The sequence below is a fragment of the Podarcis pityusensis genome (genome assembly GCF_964106645.2).
Source record: "Podarcis pityusensis genome assembly, chromosome: 6".
NCBI lineage: Eukaryota > Metazoa > Chordata > Lepidosauria > Squamata > Lacertidae > Podarcis > Podarcis pityusensis.
This window is the reverse complement of record NC_138030.1, coordinates 98,464,353-98,480,888: the sequence shown is the minus strand read 5'-3', so window position 1 is coordinate 98,480,888 and position 16,536 is coordinate 98,464,353. Positions and strand designations below refer to the sequence as shown.

At 45.7% G+C, this 16,536-nt stretch overlaps 1 long non-coding RNA gene across 1 annotated transcript; it reads left to right on the top strand.

Annotated features, from left to right (window-relative positions):
- The first annotated feature begins 3,462 nt into the window (after nucleotides 1–3,462).
- Nucleotides 3,463–8,107, top strand: LOC308479935. Its single transcript, XR_013987906.1, has 2 exons — nucleotides 3,463–3,516; nucleotides 7,841–8,107. It is a non-coding gene; the product is annotated as an uncharacterized lncRNA (long non-coding RNA).
- The last annotated feature ends 8,429 nt before the right edge of the window (nucleotides 8,108–16,536 follow it).

Below are 16,536 nucleotides of genomic sequence, written 5' to 3'. Positions count from 1 at the left end.
ATCGGATTTCCCCATGCCCCGAATCGACGACCTCCTCGCAAAGGTACGGAAGGGCAGAGTGTTCACCAAGTTGGACCTGCGAGGGGCGTACAACCTCATTCGCATGCGGGAAGGAGATGAGTGGAAGACAGCCATGTTCACGCCCCTGGGCACCTACGAATATAGAGTTATGCCGTTTGGATTGCAAAATGGCTCCCACGTTTTTCAAGCTTTCATGCATCACGTGTTGGCGGGGCTCCTCTACAAGACGTGCGTCTGTTTCTTGGATGACATCCTGATCTTTTCGGAATCGCAGCAGGAGCATGACAGGCACGTCAAGGAAGTGCTGAGCAGGCTACAGCAACATAGGCTTTACACCAAGCTGGAGAAGTGCCAATTCGACGTGACGGAGGTGGATTTCCTGGGCTACAAGTTGTCTGACAAGGGGCTCGCCATGGACAGCGCCAAGGTTCGAGCAGTGTTGGATTGGAAAAGCCCACGCAACCGGAAGGAGGTCCAACGGTTTGTCGGCTTCGCGAACTTCTATCGCAAGTTTATCAAAGGCTTTGCCATGCAGACAGCAGCCATCACGGACACGCTCAGCTCCAAGAAGAAGAAGTTGATCTGGACAGAGCAGGCGGAGCAGTCCTTTCAGGCACTCAAGCGTCTCTTCGCGTCGGAAGAGCAGCTGCTTCATGTCAACCCCAGCAGGCCGATGAGGGTGGAGACAGACGCTTCGGACAGAGCCGTGGGAGCAGTCCTGCTGCAGAAAGACCCGCAGGGGGCTTGGAGGCCGGGAGCGTTTTACTCCAGGAAGCTCAGCAAGTCTGAACGGAACTACACCATCTGGGACAGGGAGTTGCTGGCCATTCATGCAGCATTCAAAGCGTGGAGGCACTTCCTGATCGGCGCCAAGCACACGGTGCAGGTCTGCACGGACCACAAGAATCTAGAGCACTGGCGCACGGCACAGTTCCTGAACCAGAGGCAGATACGTTGGGCTGAGTTCTTTGCGAACTTCGACTTCCGAATAGAGTATGTCCCGGGGGACACCAACATCATGGCGGATGCTCTCTCCCGTAAGCCACAGTATCTGGAGGAGGCAACGCCAGCGGCCGCCATGCACATCTTCGCACCGACAGTGTGGGCGTGCGCTGCGGCAACAGTTGACCTGGAGGCGGTGCGACGAGCGTTGCAGGATGACTCCTTCGCGCAAGCAAAGATGGCAGAGGTGCACAGGGGCACGGCAGCGACCGACGAGTTCCAGCTGCGAGATGGTTTGCTCATCCGTAAAGGGGCCATCTACGTGCCGGGAGACGAACTTCGCGCCAAGGTACTGCAGCAGCTGCACGACGCGCCCACTGCCGGGCACTTTGGCAAGGAGAAGACGGTGGAATTAGTTGCCAGAGACTTCTGGTGGCCCGGAATGAGAGGGGAAGTCGCGGACTACGTGGCGAGGTGTGACACCTGCCAGAGGGCCAAACCAGTGCACAGACCGCCGGCCGGACTGCTGGAACCGCTGCAAACTCCGTTCGAACCATGGGAGAGAGTGGCCCTGGACTTTGTCACGGATCTGCCCAGCTCGAGGGGCAAGACGGCTGTGCTGGTGGTGGTGGACTTGTTCTCCAAGATGGCACATTTCATTCCGTGCGCAAAGGTGGCCACGGCGGAACAAACCGCCAAACTGTTCATAGACCACGTGTTCAAGGTTCACGGTCTGCCGCGGTCTATTCTGTCCGACCGAGGGCGACAGTTCATCTCGAACTTCTGGCAGAAGCTGATGGGCTTCCTGAACGTCAAGATCAACCTGGCGTCGGCTAGACACCCGCAGACCAACGGGCAAGCGGAGCGAGTCAATGCCATCATGCAGCAGTACCTGAGATGTTATGCGAATCAACAGCCTGCGACGTGGGTGGATTACCTGCCTCTCGCCGAGTTCGCCTACAACAACACGAAGCACGTGTCCACGGGGGTCACGCCGTTCTTCGCCAACAACGGGAGGCACCCCAGAACCTTCCCGGGATTAGAGAGACTGGGGGAGGGGGAGCCACAGGCAGCGGAAGCCTTAGCGTCAGAGTTGCAGGGGGTTCACGAACAGCTTCGGAGGCAGTTAGAACTAGCAAAGCACGCATACAAACTGCAGGCTGACAAGCACAGAAGGGTTGGGGAAGACATACAGGTGGGAGACTGGGTTTGGTTAGCAGCCCAGGCGGTGCCGGCCAGATCGTTAGCGAAGAAGAAGCTCGGACATAAGCAGCTAGGCCCTTACCAAGTCGAGGCACAGGTCAATCCAGTGGCCTTCCGGTTGACACTTCCGGAGGGATCCAGAATGCACCCAGTGTTCCATAGATCAGTGCTCACGCCCTACAAAGCACCTCACAGATTTCAGGAGCCGGGCACGGCACCAGACCCGCTCAGGGAGACGCCCCCAAGGAGGGGGTCGCCAAGGGGGGAACCCATCAACGAGGTCACAGAGATTTTAGACTCGAGATGGGGGAAGAGGGTGTAGAATATTTTCTCGCCAGAGAAGGTACCCCGGCCAGCGCTAACAGTTGGGTGCCAGACTATGCCTTGGACGAGCCTCTTCTCAAGGACGAGTTTCATGCCCTTTTCCCACACAGGCCCATGCCAGCCGAGTATTTCGACGACTGGCTTTTCACACCCACATTTTCAGCCAGCACATTCCAGGGGTTCACCTCGGACGAGGAACCGGCACTAGAAACACGTTCCCCGGAGGGATCACCCTCGGGGTCGGCCTCAGACCGTTCCTATTGGTGGGACGATCGACCAGAGGAGCAGTGGCGCAGGAAGTGGCTGGGGGGTCCTTGGCAGGCAACGTCCCCGGAGGAGACCGGGGGAGAGACGGACATGGACGTGTTGGGGGAGGACCTTGGGTTCGAGCACGGCGGCAAAGAGATGGAAGCAGAGGAAATCGAGGTCGGCGAGAGCACGGAGGACGAGCCGGACTTATCCGGCTGGATGCACGCCACGGGGGACGAACTGTATCCGGCACTCACCCCCACAACGACGGAGCACCCAGTACCCACACCTGAAGGAGGGGAGGGGGAAGGGGGGGCTTCGAGGGGGGGATGGATGTCAGGGGTTCAGGAGCAGAGGCACAGGAAAGGGAGGAAATAGAGAGCGAGGGGGAGGAGTCCGAAGGAAATGTTAGCGATGACAGCGGTCCGAGGTCTCTGAGTCTTTCCAGCGAATCGGAAGATTCACAGAAAGGGGCTCCCATGGTCAGAGCAAGGGGGGTGCCGAGGGGGACACCCCAGGAAGAAGGGGCCAGAGGGGACTCAGAGAGAAGCAGTTGGAAACCAGGACCAGCGTCCACACCAGAGTGCAGTAGGGGGGAGGAGTCCCAGGCATCGGGATCAGGCGGCGCACTGCCAGTGGGAGGACATGAGTCAGGATTGGCCACGCCTCCATCGGGGAGCGAGGAAACGGTCGAGAGGAAGGTTGAAGGCTGAGCGCGCGCGCCAAGTTCAAATGTACAGGAGGGCGGTGCAGTTGGCAGCCCGGATAGGGAGCCAGGTCCCAAAGCCCGCCGAAAAGACGGGGAGGAGTCAGGGGGGTCAACGTCAGCGTCAGAAGAATCCAGGAAGGAAGGGACCCCGGGGGGTAGCAGGACCCAGAGGAGAAAGGAGAGACGGAAGAGGTGGAGTAAGGCTAGAATCTTAAACTGGTGTACAGGGGGCGGAGACTCAGATGGAGCTTCGCCAATCTAACCATGAGACGTAGAGTTGCACGCAGCAGCTTGAGAATGGAAACTGTAACTCAATAAAGACTTTTGTTTAATGATCGCTGGCTAGCGTGATCCTCTGTGAGCTAGGATCTGGAAGCAGCTCTGACAACACCAATTTGAAATAAGCCCAATCAGAGCGTTATCATCTTCTTTTTATGTAGATGGAAGCCAAAACACCTTTTTGCTTTGGTTGGGGTGATTCTGGTGCACACCCAAAAAACACCATGCGAATTGAAATAAGCCCAATCAAAGCTTATTCTTCTTCTTTCTATGCTACGGAAGCGGAAAGATGGTGTTTTGTTATTTTGGTCTCATTAAATACTGTCAGGGGTTCAGGGACAGAGGCACAGGGTAGGCAGGAGATGGAGAGCGATGGGGATGAATCCCAGGACAGCGAGGAAGAGGATGACAATGACTCTAGAGATTCCATGAGTCTTTCCAGCGAATCAGAGGATTCCCAGAAGGGGGCGCCGGTGGTCAAGGCCAGGGGAGGTCCAGGGGGGACGTGTCAGGAGCAGGGGGCCAGCGGGGGATCCCAAAGTGGCAGCTGGGCGTCAGGACCCGCCTCCCCGCCAGAGTGCAGCGAAGGCGGTGGAGGTTCCAGTGTATCAGGGGAGGCGGCTCCGGCAGTAGAGAAAGGAGGGAGGTCGGAGCAAGCCACCCTCCCGGAAGGGGAGGGGAGTAGTGAAGGGAGTAGCGTAGCTGTCAAAAGGAAAGTTAGAGGTTGCGGGCGCGCGCCAAGTTCAAATGTAGAGGCGCGCGGAAGTACAGGGAGCCCGGAGGAGGGGCCAGGTCCCAAAGCCCGCAGGAGGGGGCAAGAGCAGTCTGATTCCGCGTCAGAGGAATCCAGGAGGGGCGAAACCCCAGCGGGCAGAAAGACCCTGCGGAAAAGGAAAGAGAGAAAGAGGTGGAGCAGCGCAAGCCTCTTAAACTGGTGCAGGGGATGGACGGATTCAGAAGGGACTTCAGCGGTCTAAGCCTAGCAGACGTAGGGCTGCGCGCCTCGGATCTGAAGCAAACAATGAACTGCAATAAACACTTTTGTATATAAGAAAAGAAAGGCGTTGGTCTTTTGTGAGCTGAGACTTGAGGCAGCCCTGACAAATACACTTTGCGATTTCTGGGTCAATGTGCATTAAAACCAAAGAAGACGACTTTGAAATAAGCGAAATCCAAGATGCCTCTTTCTATGTAGATGGAACTCAAAACAACCTGTTTTGCTTTGTTTAGGCTTATTACACTTGTTTAGGCTTATTACTCTGTTATTTGTGGGTGAATGAGCACCGAAAGTGCAATCCAAGCTTATTCGTCCTCCTTCTATTGAGATGGAACCAAAACACCTATGGTTGATTTGGGCTGAAAAACATTTCACTCTGCGATTTTTGGTTGAATGTGCATTCTAACCCCAAAAACACCAATTTGAAATAAGCCCAATCAAAGCTTATTTTTCTTCTTTCTATGCTATGGAAGCGGAAAGATGGTGTTTTGTTATTTTGGTCTCATTAAATACACTTTGCGATTTCTGGGTCAATGTGCATTAAAACCAAAGAACACGACTTTGAAATAAGCGAAATCCAAGATGCCTCTTTCTATGTAGATGGAACTCAAAACAACCTCTTTTGCTTTGTTTTGGCTTATTACACTTCGCTCTGTTATTTGTGGGTGAATGAGCACCGAAAGTGCAATCCAAGCTTATTCGTCCTCTTTCTATTGAGGTGGAACCAAAACACCTATGTTTATTTGTGCTGATAACAAATTTCCCTCTGCGATTTTTGGGTGCATGTGCATTCTAACCCCAAAAACACCAATTTGAAATAAGCCCAATCAGAACGTTATCATCTCCTTTTTATGTAGATGGAAGCCAAAACACCTTTTTGCTTTGGTTGGGGTGATTCTGTTGCACACCCAAAAAACACCATGCGAATTGAAATAAGCCCAATCGAAGCTTATTCTTCTTCTTTCTATGCTATGGAAGCGGAAAGATGGTGTTTTGTTACTTTGGTCTGATTAAATACACTTTGCGATTTCTTGTCAAGTGCATTAAAACCAAAGAACACGACTTTGAAATAAGCGAAATCCAAGATGCCTCTTTCTATGTAGATGGAACTCAAAACAACCTGTTTTGCTTTGTTTAGGCTTATTACACTTGTTTAGGCTTATTACTCTGTTATTTGTGGGTGAATGAGCACCGAAAGTGCAATCCAAGCTTATTCGTCCTCCTTCTATTGAGGTGGAACCAAAACACCTATGCTTGATTTGGGCTGAAAAACATTTCACTCTGCGATTTTTGGTTGAATGTGCATTCTAACCCCCAAAACACCAATTTGAAATAAGCCCAATCAAAGCTTATTCTTCTTCTTTCTATGCTATGGAAGCGGAAAGATGGGGTTTTGTTACTTTGGTCTGATTAAATACACTTTGCGATTTCTTGTCAATGTGCATTAAAACCAAAGAACACGACGTTGAAATAAGCGAAATCCAAGATGCCTCTTTCTATGTAGATGGAACTCAAAACAACCTGTTTTGTTTTGTTTAGGCTTATTACACTTGTTTAGGCTTATTACACTGTTATTTGTTGGTGAATGAGCACCAAAATTGCAATCCAAGCTTATTCGTCCTCCTTCTATTGAGATGGAACCAAAACACCTATGCTTGAATTGGGCTGAAAAACATTTCACTGCGATTTTTGGTTGAATGTGAATTCTAACCCCAAAAACACCAGTTTGAAATAAACCCAATCAGAGCGTTATCATCTTCCTTTTATGTAGATGGATGCCAAAACACCTTTTTGCTTTGGTTGGGGTGATTCTGGTGCACATCCAAAAAACACCATACGAATTCAAATAAGCCCAATCGAAGCTTATTCGTCTTCTTTCTACCCATATGGAAGCGATAAGATGGTGTTTTGTTACTTTGGTCTGATTAAATACACTTTGCGATTTCTTGTCAATGTGCATTAAAACCAAAGAACACGACTTTGAAATAAGCGAAATCCAAGATGCCTCTTTCTATGTAGATGGAACTCAAAACAACCTGCTTTGCTTTGTTTAGACTTATGACACTTCGCTTTGTTATTTGTGGGTGAATGAACACCGAAAGTGCAATCCAAGCTTATTCGTCCTCTTTCTATACAGATCGAATCAAAAGACCTATGTTTGATTTGTGCTGATAACAAATTTCCCTCTGCGATTTTTGGGCGCATGTGCATTCTAACCCCAGAAACACCAATTTGAAATAAGCCCAATCAGAGCGTTATCATATTCTTTTTATGTAGATGGAAGCCAAAACACCTTTTTGCTTTGGTTGGGGTGATTGTGGTGCACACCCAAAAAACACCATGCGAATTGAAATAAGCCCAATCGAAGCTTATTCTTCTTTTTTCTACGCTATGGAAGCGGAAAGATGGTGTTTTGGTATTTGGTCTCATTACATACACTTTGCGGTTTCTGTGTCAATGTGCATTAAAACCAAAGAACACGACTTTGAAATAAGCGAAATCCAAGATGCCTCTTTCTATGTAGATGGAACTCAAAACAACCTGTTTTGCTTTGTTTAGGCTTATTACACTTGTTTAGGCTTATTACACTCTCTTCACACTCTGTAAATGAGCACCGAAAGTGCAATCCAAGCTTATTCTTCTTTTTTCTACGCTATGGAAGCGGAAAGATGGTGTCAGGGGTTCAGGAGCAGAGGCACAGGAAAGGGAGGAAATAGAGAGCGAGGGGGAGGAGTCCGAAGGAAATGTTAGCGATGACAGCGGTCCGAGGTCTCTGAGTCTTTCCAGCGAATCGGAAGATTCACAGAAAGGGGCTCCCATGGTCAGAGCAAGGGGGGTGCCGAGGGGGACACCCCAGGAAGAAGGGGCCAGAGGGGACTCAGAGAGCAGCAGTTGGAAATCAGGACCAGCGTCCACACCAGAGTGCAGTAGGGGGGAGGAGTCCCAGGCATCGGGATCAGGCGGCGCACTGCCAGTGGGAGGACATGAGTCAGGATTGGCCACGCCTCCATCGGGGAGCGAGGAAACGGTCGAGAGGAAGGTTGAAGGCTGGGCGCGCGCGCCAAGTTCAAATGTACAGGAGGGCGGCGCAGTTGGCAGCCCGGATAGGGAGCCAGGTCCCAAAGCCCGCCGAAAAGAGGGGGAGGAGTCAGGGGGGTCAACGTCAGCGTCAGAAGAATCCAGGAAGGAAGGGACCCCGGGGGGTAGCAGGACCCAGAGGAGAAAGGAGAGACGGAAGAGGTGGAGTAAGGCTAGAATCTTAAACTGGTGTACAGGGGGCGGAGACTCAGATGGAGCTTCGCCGATCTAACCCCTAGACGTAGAGCTGGGGCGCTGCGGCTTGAAAATGGAAACTGTACTTCAATAAAGACTTTTGTACATTACTGCCGGCTAGCGTTGGTCCTCTGTGAGCTGGGACCTGGAGCCAGCTCTGACAGATGGTGTTTTGTTATTTGGTCTCATTACATACACTTTGCGGTTTCTGTGTCAATGTGCATTAAAACCAAAGAACACGACTTTGAAATAAGCGAAATCCAAGATGCCTCTTTCTATGTAGATGGAACTCAAAACAACCTGTTTTGCTTTGTTTAGGCTTATTACACTTGTTTAGGCTTATTACTCTGTTATTTGTGGGTGAATGAGCACCGAAAGTGCAATCCAAGCTTATTCGTCCTCCTTCTATTGAGGTGGAACCAAAACACCTATGCTTGATTTGGGCTGAAAAACATTTCACTCTGCGATTTTTGGTTGAATGTGCATTCTAACCCCCAAAACACCAATTTGAAATAAGCCCAATCAAAGCTTATTCTTCTTCTTTCTATGCTATGGAAGCGGAAAGATGGGGTTTTGTTACTTTGGTCTGATTAAATACACTTTGCGATTTCTTGTCAATGTGCATTAAAACCAAAGAACACGACTTTGAAATAAGCGAAATCCAAGATGCCTCTTTCTATGTAGATGGAACTCAAAACAACCTGTTTTGCTTTGTTTAGGCTTATTACACTTGTTTAGGCTTATTACACACTGTTATTTGTGGGTGAATGAGCACCAAAAGTGCAATCCAAGCTTATTCGTCGTCCTTCTATTGAGATGGAACCAAAACACCTATGCTTGAATTGGGATTATAACGCACATTTCACTCTTCGATTTTTGGGTGAATGTGCATTCTAACCCCAGAAACACCAATTTGAAATAAGCCCAATCAGAGCGTTATCATCTTCTTTTTATGTAGATGGAAGCCAAAACACCTTTTTGCTTTGGTTGGGGTGATTCTGGTACACACCCAAAAAACACCATGCGAATTGAAATAAGCCCAATCAAAGCTTATTCTTCTTCTTTCTATGCTATGGAAGCGGAAAGATGGTGTTTTTTTACTTTGGTCTGATTAAATACACTTTGCGATTTCTTGTCAAGTGCATTAAAACCAAAGAACACGACTTTGAAATAAGCGAAATCCAAGATGCCTCTTTCTATGTAGATGGAACTCAAAACAACCTGTTTTGCTTTGTTTAGGCTTATTACACTTGTTTAGGCTTATTACTCTGTTATTTGTGGGTGAATGAGCACCGAAAGTGCAATCCAAGCTTATTCGTCCTCCTTCTATTGAGGTGGAACCAAAACACCTATGCTTGATTTGGGCTGAAAAACATTTCACTCTGCGATTTTTGGTTGAATGTGCATTCTAACCCCCAAAACACCAATTTGAAATAAGCCCAATCAAAGCTTATTCTTCTTCTTTCTATGCTATGGAAGCGGAAAGATGGGGTTTTGTTACTTTGGTCTGATTAAATACACTTTGCGATTTCTTGTCAATGTGCATTAAAACCAAAGAACACGACGTTGAAATAAGCGAAATCCAAGATGCCTCTTTCTATGTAGATGGAACTCAAAACAACCTGTTTTGTTTTGTTTAGGCTTATTACACTTGTTTAGGCTTATTACACTGTTATTTGTTGGTGAATGAGCACCAAAATTGCAATCCAAGCTTATTCGTCCTCCTTCTATTGAGATGGAACCAAAACACCTATGCTTGAATTGGGCTGAAAAACATTTCACTGCGATTTTTGGTTGAATGTGAATTCTAACCCCAAAAACACCAGTTTGAAATAAACCCAATCAGAGCGTTATCATCTTCCTTTTATGTAGATGGATGCCAAAACACCTTTTTGCTTTGGTTGGGGTGATTCTGGTGCACATCCAAAAAACACCATACGAATTCAAATAAGCCCAATCGAAGCTTATTCGTCTTCTTTCTACCCATATGGAAGCGATAAGATGGTGTTTTGTTACTTTGGTCTGATTAAATACACTTTGCGATTTCTTGTCAATGTGCATTAAAACCAAAGAACACGACTTTGAAATAAGCGAAATCCAAGATGCCTCTTTCTATGTAGATGGAACTCAAAACAACCTGCTTTGCTTTGTTTAGACTTATGACACTTCGCTTTGTTATTTGTGGGTGAATGAACACCGAAAGTGCAATCCAAGCTTATTCGTCCTCTTTCTATACAGATCGAATCAAAAGACCTATGTTTGATTTGTGCTGATAACAAATTTCCCTCTGCGATTTTTGGGCGCATGTGCATTCTAACCCCAGAAACACCAATTTGAAATAAGCCCAATCAGAGCGTTATCATATTCTTTTTATGTAGATGGAAGCCAAAACACCTTTTTGCTTTGGTTGGGGTGATTGTGGTGCACACCCAAAAAACACCATGCGAATTGAAATAAGCCCAATCGAAGCTTATTCTTCTTTTTTCTACGCTATGGAAGCGGAAAGATGGTGTTTTGGTATTTGGTCTCATTACATACACTTTGCGGTTTCTGTGTCAATGTGCATTAAAACCAAAGAACACGACTTTGAAATAAGCGAAATCCAAGATGCCTCTTTCTATGTAGATGGAACTCAAAACAACCTGTTTTGCTTTGTTTAGGCTTATTACACTTGTTTAGGCTTATTACACTCTCTTCACACTCTGTAAATGAGCACCGAAAGTGCAATCCAAGCTTATTCTTCTTTTTTCTACGCTATGGAAGCGGAAAGATGGTGTCAGGGGTTCAGGAGCAGAGGCACAGGAAAGGGAGGAAATAGAGAGCGAGGGGGAGGAGTCCGAAGGAAATGTTAGCGATGACAGCGGTCCGAGGTCTCTGAGTCTTTCCAGCGAATCGGAAGATTCACAGAAAGGGGCTCCCATGGTCAGAGCAAGGGGGGTGCCGAGGGGGACACCCCAGGAAGAAGGGGCCAGAGGGGACTCAGAGAGCAGCAGTTGGAAATCAGGACCAGCGTCCACACCAGAGTGCAGTAGGGGGGAGGAGTCCCAGGCATCGGGATCAGGCGGCGCACTGCCAGTGGGAGGACATGAGTCAGGATTGGCCACGCCTCCATCGGGGAGCGAGGAAACGGTCGAGAGGAAGGTTGAAGGCTGGGCGCGCGCGCCAAGTTCAAATGTACAGGAGGGCGGCGCAGTTGGCAGCCCGGATAGGGAGCCAGGTCCCAAAGCCCGCCGAAAAGAGGGGGAGGAGTCAGGGGGGTCAACGTCAGCGTCAGAAGAATCCAGGAAGGAAGGGACCCCGGGGGGTAGCAGGACCCAGAGGAGAAAGGAGAGACGGAAGAGGTGGAGTAAGGCTAGAATCTTAAACTGGTGTACAGGGGGCGGAGACTCAGATGGAGCTTCGCCGATCTAACCCCTAGACGTAGAGCTGGGGCGCTGCGGCTTGAAAATGGAAACTGTACTTCAATAAAGACTTTTGTACATTACTGCCGGCTAGCGTTGGTCCTCTGTGAGCTGGGACCTGGAGCCAGCTCTGACAGATGGTGTTTTGTTATTTGGTCTCATTACATACACTTTGCGGTTTCTGTGTCAATGTGCATTAAAACCAAAGAACACGACTTTGAAATAAGCGAAATCCAAGATGCCTCTTTCTATGTAGATGGAACTCAAAACAACCTGTTTTGCTTTGTTTAGGCTTATTACACTTGTTTAGGCTTATTACTCTGTTATTTGTGGGTGAATGAGCACCGAAAGTGCAATCCAAGCTTATTCGTCCTCCTTCTATTGAGGTGGAACCAAAACACCTATGCTTGATTTGGGCTGAAAAACATTTCACTCTGCGATTTTTGGTTGAATGTGCATTCTAACCCCCAAAACACCAATTTGAAATAAGCCCAATCAAAGCTTATTCTTCTTCTTTCTATGCTATGGAAGCGGAAAGATGGGGTTTTGTTACTTTGGTCTGATTAAATACACTTTGCGATTTCTTGTCAATGTGCATTAAAACCAAAGAACACGACTTTGAAATAAGCGAAATCCAAGATGCCTCTTTCTATGTAGATGGAACTCAAAACAACCTGTTTTGCTTTGTTTAGGCTTATTACACTTGTTTAGGCTTATTACACACTGTTATTTGTGGGTGAATGAGCACCAAAAGTGCAATCCAAGCTTATTCGTCGTCCTTCTATTGAGATGGAACCAAAACACCTATGCTTGAATTGGGATTATAACGCACATTTCACTCTTCGATTTTTGGGTGAATGTGCATTCTAACCCCAGAAACACCAATTTGAAATAAGCCCAATCAGAGCGTTATCATCTTCTTTTTATGTAGATGGAAGCCAAAACACCTTTTTGCTTTGGTTGGGGTGATTCTGGTACACACCCAAAAAACACCATGCGAATTGAAATAAGCCCAATCAAAGCTTATTCTTCTTCTTTCTATGCTATGGAAGCGGAAAGATGGTGTTTTGTTATTTTGGTCTCATTAAATGCACTTTGCGATTTCTGGGTCAATGTGCATTAAAACCAAAGAACACGACTTTGAAATAAGCGAAATCCAAGATGCCTCTTTCTATGTAGATGGAACTCAAAACAACCTGCTTTGCTTTGTTTAGGCTTATGACACTTCGCTTTGTTATTTGTGGGTGAATGAACACCGAAAGTGCAATCCAAGCTTATTCGTCCTCTTTCTATACAGATCGAATCAAAAGACCTATGTTTGATTTGTGCTGATAACAAATTTCCCTCTGCGATTTTTGGGTGCATGTGCATTCTAACCCCAAAAACACCAATTTGAAATAAGCCCAATCAGAGCGTTATCATCTTCTTTTTATGTAGATGGAAGCCAAAACACCTTTTTGCTTTGGTTGGGGTGATTCTGTTGCACACCCAAAAACACCATGCGAATTGAAATAAGCCCAATCAAAGCTTATTCTTCTTCTTTCTATGCTATGGAAGCGGAAAGATGGTGTTTTGTTACTTTGGTCTGATTAAATACACTTTGCGATTTCTTGTCAATGTGCATTAAAACCAAAGAACACGACGTTGAAATAAGCGAAATCCAAGATGCCTCTTTCTATGTAGATGGAACTCAAAACAACCTGTTTTGCTTTGTTTAGGCTTATTACACTTGTTTAGGCTTATTACACTCTCTTCACACTCTGTAAATGAGCACCGAAAGTGCAATCCAAGCTTATTCGTCCTCCTTCTATTGAGGTGGAACCAAAAGACCTATGCTTGATTTGGGCTAAAAAACATTTCACTCTGCGATTTTTGGTTGAATGTGCATTCTAACCCCAAAAACACCAATTCGAAATAAGCCCAATCAGAGCGTTATCATCTTCTTTTTATGTAGATGCATGCCAAAACACCTTTTTGCTTTGGTTGGGGTGATTCTGGTGCACACCCAAAAAACACCATGCGAATTGAAATAAGCCCAATCGAAACTTATTCGTCTTCTTTCTACGCATATGGAAGGGGAAATATGGTGTTTTGTTATTTTGGTCTCATGAAATGCACTTTGCGATTTCTGGGTCAATGTGCATTAAAACCAAAGAACACGACTTTGAAATAAGCGAAATCCAAGATGCCTCTTTCTATGTAGATGGAACTCAAAACAACCTGTTTTGCTTTGTTTAGGCTTATTACACTTCGCTCTGTTATTTGTGGGTGAATGAACACCGAAAGTGCAATCCAAGCTTATTCGTCCTCCTTCTATTGAGGTGGAACCAAAACACCTATGCTTGATTTGGGCTGAAAAACATTTCACTCTGCGATTTTTGGTTGAATGTGCATTCTAACCCCCAAAACACCAATTTGAAATAAGCCCAATCAAAGCTTATTCTTCTTCTTTCTATGCTATGGAAGCGGAAAGATGGGGTTTTGTTACTTTGGTCTGATTAAATACACTTTGCGATTTCTTGTCAATGTGCATTAAAACCAAAGAACACGACTTTGAAATAAGCGAAATCCAAGATGCCTCTTTCTATGTAGATGGAACTCAAAACAACCTGTTTTGCTTTGTTTAGGCTTATTACACTTGTTTAGGCTTATGACACTCTGTTATTTGTGGGTGAATGAGCACCAAAAGTGCAATCCAAGCTTATTCGTCGTCCTTCTATTGAGATGGAACCAAAACACCTATGCTTGAATTGGGATTATAACGCACATTTCACTCTTCGATTTTTGGGTGAATGTGCATTCTAACCCCAGAAACACCAATTTGAAATAAGCCCAATCAGAGCGTTATCATCTTCTTTTTATGTAGATGGAAGCCAAAACACCTTTTTGCTTTGGTTGGGGTGATTCTGGTACACACCCAAAAAACACCATGCGAATTGAAATAAGCCCAATCAAAGCTTATTCTTCTTCTTTCTATGCTATGGAAGCGGAAAGATGGTGTTTTGTTATTTTGGTCTCATTAAATGCACTTTGCGATTTCTGGGTCAATGTGCATTAAAACCAAAGAACACGACTTTGAAATAAGCGAAATCCAAGATGCCTCTTTCTATGTAGATGGAACTCAAAACAACCTGCTTTGCTTTGTTTAGGCTTATGACACTTCGCTTTGTTATTTGTGGGTGAATGAACACCGAAAGTGCAATCCAAGCTTATTCGTCCTCTTTCTATACAGATCGAATCAAAAGACCTATGTTTGATTTGTGCTGATAACAAATTTCCCTCTGCGATTTTTGGGTGCATGTGCATTCTAACCCCAAAAACACCAATTTGAAATAAGCCCAATCAGAGCGTTATCAACTCCTTTTTATGTAGATGGAAGCCAAAACACCTTTTTGCTTTGGTTGGGGTGATTCTGTTGCACACCCAAAAACACCATGCGAATTGAAATAAGCCCAATCAAAGCTTATTCTTCTTCTTTCTATGCTATGGAAGCGGAAAGATGGTGTTTTGTTACTTTGGTCTGATTAAATACACTTTGCGATTTCTTGTCAATGTGCATTAAAACCAAAGAACACGACGTTGAAATAAGCGAAATCCAAGATGCCTCTTTCTATGTAGATGGAACTCAAAACAACCTGTTTTGCTTTGTTTAGGCTTATTACACTTGTTTAGGCTTATTACACTCTCTTCACACTCTGTAAATGAGCACCGAAAGTGCAATCCAAGCTTATTCGTCCTCCTTCTATTGAGGTGGAACCAAAAGACCTATGCTTGATTTGGGCTAAAAAACATTTCACTCTGCGATTTTTGGTTGAATGTGCATTCTAACCCCAAAAACACCAATTCGAAATAAGCCCAATCAGAGCGTTATCATCTTCTTTTTATGTAGATGCATGCCAAAACACCTTTTTGCTTTGGTTGGGGTGATTCTGGTGCACACCCAAAAAACACCATGCGAATTGAAATAAGCCCAATCGAAACTTATTCGTCTTCTTTCTACGCATATGGAAGGGGAAATATGGTGTTTTGTTATTTTGGTCTCATGAAATGCACTTTGCGATTTCTGGGTCAATGTGCATTAAAACCAAAGAACACGACTTTGAAATAAGCGAAATCCAAGATGCCTCTTTCTATGTAGATGGAACTCAAAACAACCTGTTTTGCTTTGTTTAGGCTTATTACACTTCGCTCTGTTATTTGTGGGTGAATGAACACCGAAAGTGCAATCCAAGCTTATTCGTCCTCCTTCTATTGAGGTGGAACCAAAACACCTATGCTTGATTTGGGCTGAAAAACATTTCACTCTGCGATTTTTGGTTGAATGTGCATTCTAACCCCCAAAACACCAATTTGAAATAAGCCCAATCAAAGCTTATTCTTCTTCTTTCTATGCTATGGAAGCGGAAAGATGGGGTTTTGTTACTTTGGTCTGATTAAATACACTTTGCGATTTCTTGTCAATGTGCATTAAAACCAAAGAACACGACTTTGAAATAAGCGAAATCCAAGATGCCTCTTTCTATGTAGGAACTCAAAACAACCTGTTTTGCTTTGTTTAGGCTTATTACACTTGTTTAGGCTTATGACACTCTGTTATTTGTGGGTGAATGAGCACCAAAAGTGCAATCCAAGCTTATTCGTCGTCCTTCTATTGAGATGGAACCAAAACACCTATGCTTGAATTGGGATTATAACGCACATTTCACTCTTCGATTTTTGGGTGAATGTGCATTCTAACCCCAAAAACACCAATTTGAAATAAGCCCAATCAGAGCGTTATCATCTTCTTTTTATGTAGATGGAAGCCAAAACACCTTTTTGCTTTGGTTGGGGTGATTCTGGTACACACCCAAAAAACACCATGCGAATTGAAATAAGCCCAATCAAAGCTTATTCTTCTTCTTTCTATGCTATGGAAGCGGAAAGATGGTGTTTTGTTATTTTGGTCTCATTAAATGCACTTTGCGATTTCTGGGTCAATGTGCATTAAAACCAAAGAACACGACTTTGAAATAAGCGAAATCCAAGATGCCTCTTTCTATGTAGATGGAACTCAAAACAACCTGCTTTGCTTTGTTTAGGCTTATGACACTTCGCTTTGTTATTTGTGGGTGAATGAACACCGAAAGTGCAATCCA